The 15,738-nt window shown below is 37.0% G+C and overlaps 1 protein-coding gene across 4 annotated transcripts in view; it reads right to left on the bottom strand.

The window, feature by feature from the left end:
* The window catches only part of MACROD2 (MACRO domain containing 2), a 2,143,045-nt gene that overhangs the window by 2,095,700 nt on the left and 31,607 nt on the right, over nt 1-15,738 (bottom strand). The window lies entirely within an intron of this gene.

Genomic DNA, 15,738 nt, shown 5'->3' with positions numbered 1-15,738 from the left:
GACAGATGACACAGGTTTTCGCCCATGGATCCTGGTTCATAATACTCACAGTCCTTGTTATATACATTGGCCTTCAGAAGTAGGCCTCAGAAGGTAATGTCTCTGACCTTCTCTTCCCTCCTTTCACCTGATCCTTCTTCTCCCCAAGACAGCAATTTTTCCCTACCCTTTCCATCTTGAAGCTGCCCATAAAGAAATTCTCTGACCTACACTGTCTGATTGCAGGTAATAAGACACCCATTCAGAAGAGGTTCTCCCATACCCTGGAGAAATTAATAGTGCACAGAGAGGCTAGAATAATTTGAACCAGCCTTTCTAGGTTTTCCCACTCAGTCTATTAGTATTAGCTCATAACCTTTTTGTCCAATCACATTTCTACACAGTTGTCCATACTTCTTCAATCATGCCTATCCAATGAAGTCTCCATAAAAGTAGCAATAGGACAGGCTTCTGAGAGCTCCCAGACAGCTCAACACATAAAGGTTCCTGTAGGGTGGCACACTCAGAGAAGGCAAAGAAGCTCTACACCCCTTCCTATACCTTGCCCCATCCATCTCTTCAGCTATATCCTTTGTAATATCCTTTATAATAAACTGGTAAATGTGTATCCCTGTGTTCTGTAAGTCACTTCAGCAACTTAACTGAAACCAAGGAAGGAGTGTGAGACCCCTGATTTATAGCTGGTCAGTCAGAAGCACAGGTAAAACAACCCAGGGGAGCCAGGAGCGGTGGCTCTCACCTGTAATCCGAGCACTTTGGAAGGCCAAGGTGGGAGGACTGTGAGCCCAAGAGTTTGAGACCAGCTGGGGCAACATGGTAAGACCCCAAAAATCTCTACAAAAAAATTTTTAAATTAGCCAGGCGTGGTGATGAGAACCTACAGTCCCAGCTACTTGGGAGACTGAAGCAGGAGGCTCACACGAGCCCAGAAGGTCGAGGCTGTGGTGAGCTGTGTTCACACCACTGCACTCCAGCCTGGGTGACAGAGCAAGATCCTGTCTCAAAACAAAACAAAACAAAACAAAAAAAACACCACAACCTGGGCTTGCAACTGGTATCAGAAGTAGTGGGCGGTTTTATGGGACTGAGCCCTCAACTTGTGGGATTTGATGCCGTCTTCAGGTAGATAGTGTGAGAACTGAATTGAAGGAGCCGCGCGCAGTGGCTCACACATATAATCCCAACACTTTGGGAGGCCGAGGAGGGCAGATCACTTGAGGTCAGTTGTTCAACACCAGCCTGGCCAACACGGTGAAACCCCATTTCTACTAAAAATACAAAAATTAACCGGGCATGATGGCATGCATCTGTATTGCCAGCTACTGAAGTTGAGGCAGAATAGCTTAAACCCAGGAGGCGGAGGTTACAGGTTGCAGTGAGCTGAGATCGCACCACTGCACTCTAGCCTGGGCGACAGAGCAAGACTCTGTCTCAAAAAGAAGAAAAGAATTGGAGGACACCAGCTGGTGTCTGTAGAACTGACTGCTCACCTGCTGGCGGGAAGAAATCCCACATATTTTGAGGTCACAGAAGTCTTCTGTGTTAATTGTTGAGTATAAGCATAGGAAAATGTACTTTGAGTGTGTTTTTTCCACTGCAGGGTTCTCAATTCTAACTCTTCATCTAATGAAGACCCAAAGATCTCTCTCCTCAAATCCATGTGACCTTTAACTGCAAGCCTCTAGGTCAACAAATGTTGTGAGAGCAGCTATGGAATCAACTTAGTACTCTGGATTCTACAACCTTCTCTATTTTTTGACTTCTTGGCAATCATATTTTTTATTGTCAAGAATTTTTTGTTCATTGTTCCTTTCTCAATACTGTATCTTCCCAATACTAAAAATGTTCAGTTTCTTACTTTCTATATAAACTATTATCTCTGAGCTATTTGCTTTGCTTGTTTTAGTACCAGTCCTTTCTTCTACACTGTTAACTTTTCCTCTAATATCCAGTGTTTCTTCATTGTCTTTGTCTTTTTAAACCCAGATTGTTCTGTACTGATGGCTGGTGAAGTCACTGCTTTATTTCTCTCAAGTCTCCCCCATCTCCATCAACCCCATAATGGAAGGCTATTGGATTCTGTGAGCAGACTTTGCCCTTAGTGTGGTAAAGAAGAGAGAGGAACAGACAGATTTTTCTTCAAGATTCATCAATTCTGGAGTCTTCTAATTACCTTGATACTGCTCACAGAGCCATTTCTCTGCCCTAGCCCTGTCATCTCTAAGCTAGGTGAATTTGTAAGCAAGTCTACTTTTCTACTCAGAAACCAGATACTTTCCCCTATGTGTGGTACAAGCTGTTCAATACTAATAGTTTTCAGTAATCTAATCTTGTCAGCCTTACATCTTTCTAGAAAGCCTGAAAATTTTCTGTTTTATTGATTTCATCTCTTCCTGTTTTCCAGAGCTGTTATAGAAGTATTTCTTACTCCTGTATTTCTTTCCCACTGCAATCTGGACTCATATTGCTATCGTATTTGCCTTATTTTTAAAAAAATTCTTAGTATTTATCATATCATAGAAATTATATCCTCAAAACGAAAAATTTCCCCTCCAAAATAGCAAGGACAGAAAATTGATGGAGCACTTCCTTTGAGGTACCTCAAACATTTACTATCACATATCCAGAATTTCATGTCTATCAAGCAAAAAGAAAAACCAAAAAACTCTCCAACAATTTAATTCATACTTCTGGTTCATCTCCTACTTAAAGCACAAGGAACTTCAAGATACAAATTCCTCTATCATGCACAATTTATTTTGTTTTAAATATTCTCTTTTAAAAAAGTAATTAGCTACATTATGAAAATTTGCAATCTACACAGTTTTATAGATGAGGTAAATTAAACATGTTTGGATGAGCAACAAATTTAGTGACAAATCAGGAAACTCAAGACTACGAATCTGAAACCTGAGAACTATGCCAATTCCACCAACTGTTTTTCTTCTTCACTCAAGTCTAAATGGCACTCAAACCAAAAGAACAAAGTATACTCTTTCAGACTTAACTTTCTAGTAAAAGCTCTCTGCTATTAGATGGCAAATTCCACAAAGAAAATAAACTCCAGAATAGCATGCCCACTACACTCATGTGCCACGCAACAATATTTCAATTAATAACAGGCCATATATGCAACAATGGTCCCTGAACATCATAACGAAGCCGAAAAATTCCTATTGCCTAGCGACACTGTAGCTGTCATAATGTCACAGCACAATCACCTAACTTTTTAATTACAACTTTAGTGTAGCCTAAGTGCAGTGGTTATAAAGTCATATAGTAAAGTCCCAGGACTTCACATTCACTCACCACTCACTCACTCACTCAGAGCAGCTTTCAGTCCTGCAAGCTAACTGCCCTAAACAAATATACCATATTTGGGTGGGAGGGAGGTGAGGGATAAAAGATTACACATTGGGTACAGTGTACACTGCTCAGGTAATGGGTGCATCAAAAACTCAGAAATCACCACTAAAGAATTTATTCTTGTAACCAAACACTACCTCTTCCCCCCAAACTTCTTGAAATATAATTTTAAAAAGAACAGATTAAGCTAAAAAAATTATACCATTTTTTTCTTTTATACTATATTTTTACTGTACTTTTTCTATGTTTAGATACACCAATACTATTGTGTTACAACTGCTTATAGTATTCGGTACAGTAACATGCTGTATACGTTTGTAGCCTGGGATTAACAGGCTATGCTATATATAACCATATAGCCTAGGTGAGTGATAGGTAGCTATACCATCTCAGTCTGTAGTAAATACAACACTCCATCATGTTCGCACAATGACTAAATCACCTAACTACACATTTCTCAGAATATATCTCTGTTGTTAGCAACACATGACTGTACTTAATTTGCTATCCTCACAATTACCCTATTGAAAGGTTTCCCAGACACCCTCCTAAAGCCTACCTTCTTTCTGGAGTCACTGAAATAAAAAAGCATTGTGCCACAATTTCCATCTGGATACTCTAAAGAATACATTTATGTCACTCTACAAATCAAATTATTCCTGTTTTAATGGTCATACTTAATAATAAAAAACGGATGGCAAATACAAGCCCTAAGCTCAGTATTTAAAATGAAACAAAAGATAATTGTATCAATATTGCTTATATACGCCAACCTATGAAATACACTGGCTACACAGGTTTCCCAATTTACACCCTTTTAATGTTTTAACCAGGATGTTTTATAGTTAAAAAACTAAGTATCAAAAAATAAAGTAAAATAAAAATTAAAAAACTAAATATCTATCACCAATTTTCCCTGCTTTATTTATATGCAGGCCTGAACATTACGAATATAATGAACATTTGTAAACTGAAGAAGCAAGGTATTTAAAGGAATACCACAATCAATCCTTTTGTAAATTAACAACCCCAAATAAATCTTCATTTTACAAAGGATTTATTTAAAAGTGGAGTTTGTTAAGATTAAAGAAAAAAATTAAACGTAAGATTTAAAACAAGATGTGCCTTTGGTAACATCATTCCTTTCAGTACTCCAGGAAAGTTTTGTTTTTGTTTACCATTTTGGTATGGCAGGTTCACTAATTTCACAACTTTCCAAGATACCAGTTTACTTCAAATATAATCAAGCACTCCTAAAAGTTTTCCATGGAATGAATGAATACAACCTTCATGGTCTCTAGGACGGTCAACCATAATGTATGTGAAATTCTTTGCTTCTTAAGAATCATTTAGTTTCAATATAAAAAAAATTTTAAATGCTGAAAATTTAAAGTACTTAATATTTCCACCCTCACCAATCTTTAACTAGAAATGGTACTTTAAAAGAGTAGTACTTTTTTTTTTTTTTTATTCAGAGTCTCGCTCTGTCACCCAGGCTGGAGTGCAGTGGCTGGATCTCAGCTCACTGCAAGCTCCGCCTCCCAGTACTTTTATGTGTAGCTTCACAAACTCCCTGGTAAAAACACATACATACCTTAATACTCCAGTTTGAGAAGCAAGTTCATAGAACATGCTGATAAAATTTGTAAAATACAGTTTATGTTCAATAAAATTTGTAAAATATAGTTTATGTTCAATATGGCCCATCCTACCAACTTAAAAAATGGTGAGTGGTTAAAAAAAATCTAAGAAAGTAATTTTTTAAAAATTTTCAACAGATCTTAAGTGCAAATTTGGAAACAAGTAGAATTACAAGAAAATGTGAATGAATGAATGGCTACTGGTTTTTTTAATGGCATAAATTTATATTCATTACACATATAGTTGCTGAGACAAAGGCTTCTCCTTCACAACATTCAGTGATTATTGGCAAAGTTATTATATACAACAACTGTACCTTTTCTAATAGTTGTCTGTTAAATTAAAAACGTCGTGGCATTATGAATTATAAACCACAAAAACTACATAATGCACAGCATAAAATACCACATCTTTCCAAAAATCAAATATAATTAGTAGTAAACACATAACACATAAACACACCAGCAATGCTTTCAGGAAACAAAAGGTAGTATTAACAAAGGTTAAGAGGATAGAAGGTCTGGGTTCAAATCCCAACTTTGCCACTCAACAGCAGTATAAAATTGGGCAAGTTCTCTAACTTCTCTGCGCCTCAGTTTCCTGATTTGTAAAAAGAAATAATAATTGTACTCACTTCATGGGGTTATTGTAGTCATCAAATAAGTCAATATTTGTAAAGCATTTACAACTATACCTGGCACACAAGAGTTTTATTTGTCTAATAAATGGAAAGAATCTTTTTTTGAGACAGAGTCTCGCTCTGTGGCCCAGGCTGGAGTGCAGTGGCATGATCTTGGCTCACTACAAGCTCCGCCTCCCGGGTTCAAGCAATTCTCCTGCCTCAGCCTCCTGAGTAGCTGGGACTACTCAGTAGCTGGGACTACCCACCACCACACCTGGCTAATTTTTGTATTTTTAGTAGAGATGGGGTTTCACCATGTTGGCCAGGCTGGTCTCAAACTCCTGACGTGAAGTGATCCACTGCCTCGGCCTCCCAAACTGCTGGGATTACAGGCATGAGCTACTGTGCCCGGTTTCTGTTTGTTTGTTTTTTAATCGAGACAGTTATCTTGCCCCTGTACCCTCACAGCTCACTGCTGCCTCCCGCTTCTGGCCTCAATCCGCCTACCTCAACCTCCTGAGTAGCTGAGACTACAGGCTCCCACCACCACGCTGGGCTAATTTTCTTGGGGTTTTTTTGTGTAGAGACCACGTTGCACAGGCTGGTGTGGAAATTCTGGGCTCAAACCATCCACCGGCCTCAGCCTCCTTCCAAGGTACTGGAGTTACAGGCATGAGCCACTGCAACCAGCAAGGAACAATATCTTAATTCCAAGGGAATGTTTCCCTTTATCACTAACCTTCATCAATCCTTAGCTCCATGGTTACTAACTCACAACACACACACACACACACACACACACACACACAGTTGGCTTCACATAGATTAGCGACATCACTGATTTAAATTCAAGAACAAAATATCCATTCTTTGAGCTGGGTAAATGCATAGTCTTCAATCAAAAACTATGCATCCCTTATTAAGATCACCAAATAAAAATTTACAGGTCCACCAATACAAAATATTTGGTATCTGTTTATAATTGCATGAAAGAAGCCTTTATTAATTATGGAATAGGACATTGGTATCCATTTATAATTGCATGAAAGAAGCCTTTATTAATTACTGAATAGGACATTGTAAAAATATTTTTGTAATTGCAGAATTTTTATAGAAACTTATAATGCATTAAATTCCCATAATTACATGTATTTTGGCCAAATTAATGATGCCAAAACTAGTAAATTCTACAAAATTGCAATCATGTTTTCATCATGTATGATTTGTCCATATTTTGGAAGAGTGCATAACAATACAAAGAACGCTCCTATACATCTCAAGCTACCTTTCAATATAACAAGGTATATAATACCCCGGAAAATAAAAGTTACATTTTGGCCATTAAAAAACCATGTTATGCCACATCTGAAATGCTTAATTATTTCAAGCTCCACCTAAGCTACGACAAAGTCCCAAGGAGGAAAAAAAGAGACCGGTTTAAAAAACGGGTTTTTTTTTTAACTATATTTAAAATTGTAACGTTACAACAAAACGCTGGATTAGTAAATTAAAAACTAATTCCATAATTGCTGCAAATAATCAAGCTGAATAATCAACATGGCCAAACCCCATCTCTACAAAAAAATACAAGAAAAGTGGCCAGGCGTGGTGGTGCCCACTAGCGGTCCCAGCTACTCAGGAGGCTGAGGTGGGAGAATCGCTTGAGGCTGGGAGGCAGAGGTGGCAGTCAGCCGAGATTGCGCCAGGGCACTCTAGCCTGGATGACAGAGCGGAGAAAAATAAGGTAATCAACATATATTTACTAAGTGGATACCAACAGCCCACGACTGTGCTAAATATACAGATTCCTCTTAAATGAAAAGCTGAAGTCTAAAGTAAAAGGCAAAGTTAACTTAGTAAGGCATGAAGATTACCGTAAACCTCCCTCCCACCCAAAATTGATTTTCTGTGAGATTAATGTAACGCCTCTCTTCAGAAAATTTTCTTTGCACTTATTAAGAGAAACCACAGGAAAACACCCAGAAGTGCTTGTTAACAGTGCAGACTCCTAGGTCCTAATTAATACCTACTGAACCAGAATATGCAGGAATCTGTATGTTTCATAAACACTGAAGTTCAAATACATTAAGCAAAAATGTACTGAGAACCCAACAGATTCCAGGCATTGTGCTAGGAATGGGAGACTACAAAAACGTTAGTTTCAGTCAATCTCACTTGGGAAGACAAATAAAGGCTATTTAACCCCATATACAATTCAAAAAGGCAGAAACCGTGTCTTATTAATTATTGAATCACTGCTGTCTCTCTCTTTTTTTTTTTTTTTTTTTGAGACGGAGTCTCACTCTGTTGCCCAGGATGGAGTGCAGTGGCGCCATCCCAGTTCACTGCAAGGTCTACCTCCCGGGTTCACGCCATTCTCCTTCCTCAGCCTCCTGAGTAGCTGGCACTACAGGTGCCCGCCAGCACGCCCGGCTAATTTTTTGTATTTTTAGTATAGACGGGGTTTCACCGTGTTTGCCAGGATGGTCTCAATCTCCTGACCTCGTGATCTGCCCTTCTCGGCCTCCCAAAGTGCTGAGATTACGGGCGTGAGCCACCACGCCCGGCCGCTGTCTGCTATCTTAATGGTATATTTCAAACATGGGCTCGTGATTAACAAATTTGTTTATCTATACTACTTTACCCCTCCATTTCCCTGCATAATTTTGGGAACTGACAGGAAAGAAATGTAAAGGTTTGAATAAGCTTTCTTCATATTATGCTGATGAAACATAAACATTACTATTCAGATCAGCCATTCTGAAAAATTCAGAGCAAAAAATTTTCCACACACTCAGAAGTCATGCCCCAGTGTAAAATATCCATAAACACTTGAAAATAACTCAACAAATGGCAATCTGTCCTATGATAATACTCTAATACGTGGGCTCTGATATTTTGCATATCGTTTAGTCACTTACAGGAATTTTACATTAGAGGTTAATAATTATCCTCACTATAAAAATGGAAGAGTTGAGAATACAATGTTTGCACAAGACCACATACTGATATAAAAGTTAGGTATCTTTACCTTCTTGTTAATGTCTAAATAGTAGGCTACTTTCCCTGAAAATAAGTGCTCCTAAACAGTAAAATTACTATCATATTAATTAATACATGAATAAATCTCACTGAACAACAAAATGCATTACATTAAAGTCAAAGCAAGAATTTCTGCTAAGAGCACTATTGTTTAACACTGTACTGGTGACCTTAGCTAATGCAAAAGAAAAGAAAAAGAAATAGGAAGTACAAAGCCATAAAAATATTTCCAGAAGCTTTTATCATCTACTTATAAAGTCCAAGAGTATACCTTAAAAGACTGATGAATAACAGAGTTCAAGACCAGTATTTAAAAATCAACACTTACCTATACCTGAGTAATAACCAATTAGAAAATTATATGGTAAAAATGATCATATTCATAATGTTTTTACAATCGATTAAACCCCCAACAATAAGCTTAACCAAAACTGATTAAGACCAAGAAGAAAAAAATCATAAAAAAATCTAAGCACATAAAAATGTAAAATTATGTATAAAATGTATACATACACATCATTAAGACAATAGGTAAAATGGAAAAACATCTGCAATACATATGACTAAAGGTAATTTTCTTAATGTACAATGAACTCTTAGGAGTTCACTAAGAAAAAACATTTTTTTTTTAATGAGCAAATGGCGTGAGGAAACAATTCATTAAATGAATATGTAACCCACTTAGAATAGTGCCTAGCCTATGGTAAGTTCTCAATAAATGTTAGTTGTTTATAATAAACGGCTGATGAATATTAAAATAGGTTTAATCTCACTCATGATTTTAAAAATAGCAAAACATTCAGACTGGCAAAAATAATGCAGTTGATATAATCCAGTGTTGGTGCTGAGAAATCTGCATTTGCATACACTAAAAGTGGGAATATAATGTTGGTTCAACATTTTTAAAGTGGAAACTAAAAACGTCTGTCAATTTGAAATTGCATACCCTAGCAATTCCATGGCTGGAAATTATTCTTACAGACATAAACACAAGACTACAAAAATAAATCTGTAAGAACATACTGTGTAATATTAGTTACACTAGCAAAATGAAAATTATTATAATCAAAATGCCTATGAATGGGGGTGATTAATAAAACCACAGTACTTTCAGGACGATGAAGCCTTTAAAAAACAGGTGAGGTAGATCAATAGAATTTCTTATGAAAAGATTTCCATGATACATTACAAAGTGGAAAAAAAAAAAAGATACGGAAGAGTGAAGAATATCAGAGCACCATTCTGTGTGATAAAAGAAAAGGAAAGGTAAATTCTACATACACATTTATATAAATAGAAAGGTTTTCTGGAATATAGCAGTAAATCAAGAATACAGTGCTTGATTGAATAAGGCCATGAAGCACACACACATCCATACATGAATACTAATGGTGGTTACGGATTTGGGGTGTGAGCTTGAAAGAAAGTCTTATATTTCATTTTATGCTCTTCTGTATTGTTTAATTCCTTCTCCATGTGCATGTATCACGTTAATTTTTTGGGAAAGGTACATCCTTGCATAAGAACACTCAACACTCTAAAGGTATTAGCCCTTTCAAAACGCGACAGGATGTTTTAATAGAATATGAATAAAATGCTGTGAATACTCTATCAATAGAATAGAATCTACAATCAGTCTGGAAAAGTGTATCAAAACAGCCATGACAAATCTGAAACAGAAGGATGAGAGGGGTTTTTCCAAAATTATCAAAATATATAAACAAACTATAGTAACTGTAACAATGGCATACTGACACAAGAGTTAATAAACAGATCGTAAAGGGAATAATGAAACAAAGAATCTAGAAAAAGATTTCTACATACATGAAAGTGTTAATATATGACTAAGACAAAATGGTTAATCAGTGAGGATAACTAGGTATCTGGGGGGAAAAGAACTAAGATAACCTACCTCCTGCCACACAAAAAGTAATTCCATATAGAAAATAAATTGAAAGTTTAAAAAAATACAATAAAAAACTTTTGAAGAAACTTAAACTATACTTTCTTTTTGTAAATATTACAATGAAGAGAGTCTTAATTTAGTAAAAAGACAGTTTTTTAAAACAGGTGACTAAAAATTGAAAATTGTGCTAATAACAAGATAGCATAAATGATTAGAGCAATAATGATTATAAAAGCTAGCACTTACTAAAGATTAAAGAGTTGTATGTTATTTGTAATTAATAATATATTTAATCCTCACAATCTCTTGAGGTGTAACACCACTAATCCCACTTTACCAATGAAGAAACTGAGGTACAAAGATTAGGCACATTCCCAAAGAAGTGGCAGAGCTAGAATTTAGCCTTTCTGGTGCAAGTCTGTATTCTCAATCACTATAGTGGTTCCATAGCCAACTTATATAGTGTTTAACAACAAACTTAAAAATACTGTTAACATTTACAAAGCTGAAACACAAAAACAGGCAATCCAATAGAAAAAAATGGGCAAACGTTATGAACAGGTAATTGACCCAAAAAATTCAAATGGCTAAGAAACAAAAAATGTTGAGAAACGCAAATACAAATGCAAGGCGTTACTAGTTTTTACCCCCTACTGGCAAATATTTCAGGGATTACTTGTACCTTTTGTTGGCAAAGTTATGAGAAAACAGGTACTCATATAATACTGATGTGGGTATAAACCTTTTAGGCCATTTTGAAGGGTCATTTGCAAGTTTTACTTAAGTGTTAAATATGCACTGCCTCAGACCCAACAATCTCATTTTTAAGAATCTGTCTCACAAAAAATCCTTACACATATACACAAGGATAACAAACATATTCACTGCAATCTTGCTTGCAATTTTGGAAAAAAACAAATAGTTCATTAAAGATAAAATAATTGATAGTAAATAAATTTAAGTAAGTTACAGTAAAACATACGCAGCCATTTAAAAAATAATGAGATCATCAAAATATAGTTTTAAGTGAGAAAAAGCAAGCCTCAAAGCACCATGTACAATAATAAATTTTTACACTAAAAGCTAACAAAATACTATATATAAGTACATGTATCAATAGTATATTTGTAAAAGCCTAACACACAACATGACTAAGAGCACAGACCCAAATGCCAGACTGTCTGGGTTAACCATGCAATTAGTTAACCTCTCTGGGCCTCAATTCCCATATTATTACTTACTTCATAGGGTTTTTGCCTCTTCATATAAACTCTCTTCTATTTGTTAATCCTTAGAACAATGTCTGACACAATGTTGCATTAAATAAACTAAAAATGCATAAAGGTGTGGAAAGAAAATCACCTAATTTTTAACAGTATTTATTGTTTAGGGAATGAGAAGCTATCTTTTTATTTATTTTTTTTTGAGACGGAGTCTGGCTCTGTTGCCCAGGCTGGAGTGCAGTGGCACGATCTCCGCTCACTGCAAGCTCCGCCCACAGGTTCACGCCATTCTCCTGCCTCAGCCTCCCAAGTAGCTGGGACTACAGGTGCCCACCACCACGCCTGGCTAATTTTTTGTATTTTAAGTAGAGACAAGGTTTCACCATGTTAGCCAGGATGGTCTCGATCTCCTGACCTCGTGATCCGCCCGCCTCGGTCTCTCAAAGTGCTGGGATTACAGGCATGAGCCACTGCGCCCAGCCAAGCTATCATTTTTTAACTGTATGTTTTCATACCTTTTTAATGCTTTATAATGATTATGATCTGATGTATTTCTTTGTTTTATAAAAATACAACAAAATATAAATACAGTTACAAATGTACAGCAGTGATCACCTCTACTGCTTTCCAGTACTGTTATGTCATCACACAACATAAATCAATGTCCAGAATAAAAATTAGATTTATCATTTTAATATATCTTTTTAAAGTATTTGTAATTAATACAACCAACAGTTAAAGGAAAGTTACTTGTTATTTACTTGTAACTAATTAGATCCATCTTAAGAAATAATTACTGAGTCTCAAGTTGCTAACATTAATTTATAGATACAATTCAGATGTCAGCATATTTAAGCAACTTTTCATTGTCAAAAGTAAGCTTCCAAGCCATATGCACACTGAGATACTACATACTGCATTTACTTTTAAATAAAAAGTACTTCATATAGCATGTCAGAAATAAAACCAGAGAAATCTAGAGAGATCTGTCTCACAGAGAAAGAAAGACATGCATGAAATATTTAAGAGAATGTTACAACCCTATTTAGGAAAAAGACATGTTTTATAAAACATTAAAGAGTCATATCTATCCAGTCATAGCATTCCATGAACATAGTTAAGCTGTCTTTAAAATCCCAGGCTAGAGCTGTTAGCAAGTTATATATAGCCAAAACTAAATTAGGAGTGTTAACTTCACTATGTCTGGTGAACTAAAAAGCAAATCATGGATAACCTGATATCTAAATTTGAGTATGTGGAAGAAAATAAGAAAAAGATATATCTATGCCTATCTCTCGTCCTAAAAGTTGGCTGTTTTTCATCTATTTAATTTGCCCCCCAAAAGTATACAAAGAATCCTGGTAATGACCATTTGAATTACTAAATGGAAAGATCATAAAATTCTTCATTCAGCTGATTAACTACTGGTAATTCCAAAGAGTCTGACCACAAGTCCCGTGGAGGGAGGGAGGGTAGAAAGGTGAGCCATTTCCTTAAAAGCTTTTTTTGATTAAAAATAAAATTCTGGCTCACACCTGTAATCCCAGCACTTTGGGAGGCCAAGGTAGGCAGATCACCTGAGGTCAGGAGTTCGAGACCAGCCTGGCCAACACTGCAAAACTCTGTCTCTACTAAAAATACAAAAATTAGCTGGGCATGGTGGTATTTGCCTGTAGTCCTAGCTACTCAGTGGGGCTAAGTCAAGAGAATTGCTGGAACCCGGGAGGCAGAGGTTGCAGTTAGCCGAAATCACGCCATTGCACTCCAGCCTGGGTGTCACCACAAGACTCCATCTCAAAAAAAAATTAAAATTAAAAAATAAAATTCATAATTCATAATGGCTCTTTCACCAACTAAACCCTGAGAGAACTAAAAATTAGAAGAGTATAGGCTGGGCATGGTAACTCATGCCTATAACCCCAGCACACTGGGAGGCTAAGGCAGGTGGATGGTTTGAGCCCAGACATTTGAGACCAGTCTGGGCATCATAGCAAGACCCTATCTCTATAAAAAAATAAAAAATAAAAAAACAGCCACAAGTGGTAGCAAGTTTCCATAGTCTAGTTACTCCAGAGGCTGAGCTAGGAGTGGAAGGATGGTTTAAGCCCTGGAGTTGGAGGCTGCAGTGAGCTAATATCGCATCACTATACTCCAACCTAGGTGACCTGAAGGAAAATCAGGTTACAACACTTTGCAAGTAAAATCTACAAGGAAAAAAAGTACTATTTCTTAGCTCCATCCTCCCACTGTGTCAATCAGTGTTTCAAAGAATGACCTAGCTTAGTGTATTTCATCACTTAATTAGAAACAGAACACTAATTTGCATTTAGTTGCCTGTCTTACATTAAGAAAGAAACTCACTGGTGTTCCAATCAATAACAGAAAGTATTGATAAATTACACTGTTGAGTATCTGAAAAGAGAAGACCACTTAGTACAAAGGTAAATTATTTTAGAATAGGAATCTCAATAGTCAGAAAAACACATTAAACAACATCTTCTTCAATTACCACTCAGTGAAGAAATTGCTTTTACTGTATCTGGGTGATTTGCATCTAGAACCCTGCTGAAAACTTTCAATGACAGCAAATTCACTGTCAGAGTCCACTTCATTCAGAAGTAATTAAAATTTTTAAAATTTTTTCTTATATTGTTCAAAAATCAGATTCCCATAACTTTGACACAATGCTCCAAATCGTTGCTTTCTGCCCTTAAAGTCACTGAAGTTACCCATCTTGCCCCTCATATTCTTCTTATTCTAAACTATGGATCATGATAAACTGCAATTATTTTAATAAATTCAAATAACCAGTATTTTGACTAGGCTATGCATCATGGGTGAAAGAGGAAAGCCTCAAATATTACAAGACACAAAAACCCGAATTTCAAAACAAATTCAACCTACTATATATTCAATTCTACGATTCCTTTTTTCCCTAACATGTTAACATCTCTGAAATTGGCAGATGCCTTACAATTAAAGGCATTTATAGCTGCTACTGAAGAGGTGGTGAGAGTGACAGTTCTCTCTGCCTGTATAAGAACTTAGTTGTTTTTTCCAGTGATATAACTGGACAACTGCAACCTCTCAACATTCCAGGCAACAATCCATTTAACGAACAGTTGAAGAAAGAATATGAGCTAGCAACTGTCTGAAAACCTTTCATTAACACCATCTGGTAACATGAAGAAAGTGCCAGCATTAACACTTACAGAACCGCTATCAATGGTTAAGAAGAAAATCCCAGATCAAAGTACAGTAGATTAAGTATGCTATATCATCAACTTCACTAACTGCGCAGAAAAAATACTCTGTGGAAAAACAGACAATTCTGGGTAAGAAAAAAATAATTGAGAAGAACTGGACTCCGGAACCCGGGCAAGATGGCCGAATAGGAACAGCTCTGGTCTGCAGCCTCCAGTGAGATCAATGATGGGTGATTTCTGCATTTCCAACTGAGGTACCGGGCTCATCTCATTGGGACTGGTTGACAGAGGGAGGGCAAGCAGAGGCAGGGTGGGGCATCGCCCCACCCACAAAGCACAAGAGGTCGGGGAAGTCCCTTCCCCAGCCAAGGGACGCTGTGAAGGACTGTGCCATGAGGAACGATGCATTCCAGCCAGAATACTATGCTTTTCCCATGGTCTTCGCAATCTGCAGACCAGGAGATTCCCTTGGGTGCCTACACCACCAGGGTCCTGGGTTTCAAACACAAAACTGGGTGGCCATTTGGGCAGACACGGAGCTAGCTACAGTTTTTTTTCACACCCCAGTGGTGACTGGAACGCCAGCGAGACAGAACCATTCATTCCCCTGGAAAGGAGTCTGAAGCCAGGGAGCCAAGTAGACTAGCTCAGCAGATCCCACCCCCACGGAGCCCAGCAAGCTAAGATCCACTGGCTTGTAATTCTTGCTGCCAGCACAGCAGTATGAAGTCC

The sequence above is a fragment of the Theropithecus gelada genome, chromosome 10 (genome assembly GCF_003255815.1).
Source record: "Theropithecus gelada isolate Dixy chromosome 10, Tgel_1.0, whole genome shotgun sequence".
Classification (NCBI taxonomy): domain Eukaryota; kingdom Metazoa; phylum Chordata; class Mammalia; order Primates; family Cercopithecidae; genus Theropithecus; species Theropithecus gelada.
This window is presented reverse-complemented; position numbering and strand designations above follow the sequence as displayed.